The following is a 509-nucleotide window of genomic DNA, read 5'->3' as shown; positions in this document are numbered from 1 at the left end:
GTAATTAGAATTAGGATAGATTAAGAATTGAATTTTAAAAAAATTGATGATGGAGATCGGAGGCACTAAAGAGGACAAAGAGATTACAAGTAGATTTTGAAGATTCTTATATGTAATCTCTTAAGTTTGACCAAGCTAGTTTCTTTTGATGACCCAAGGAAATTAGTATAGTTAAAGTCCATACTCATCCAAAGTAGTTTGCATGTGATGGATTTATTTATGCAATTTAATAAATGTTATGCAATGCAAAGTAGTGTGCATGTGATAAATTTATTTTATGTAATTTAATAAATGCTATGCATGTAAAGATGAAACCTTAATAAAATCGAAAACAAAATCCCTCATTATATATTGAGTCACATGCCATGCATGACCAAGTTGTGTTCCATCATATAGCAAGATAACTTGATTGCTCTTTTAATTAGAGACTTGTTGAGCACACTTAGGGTCACATTTTTACACGAGTATGTTTAAGCTATTTGTGAGTCTTACTCAACTAGTTTCATAAA

The sequence above is a fragment of the Theobroma umbraticum genome, unplaced genomic scaffold (assembly GCF_002168275.2).
Source record: "Theobroma umbraticum cultivar Fairchild unplaced genomic scaffold, ASM216827v3 scaffold_20.0, whole genome shotgun sequence".
In the NCBI taxonomy this organism is placed as follows: domain Eukaryota; kingdom Viridiplantae; phylum Streptophyta; class Magnoliopsida; order Malvales; family Malvaceae; genus Theobroma; species Theobroma umbraticum.
The sequence above is the reverse complement of the archived record's forward strand: the minus strand, read 5'-3'. Positions refer to the sequence as shown.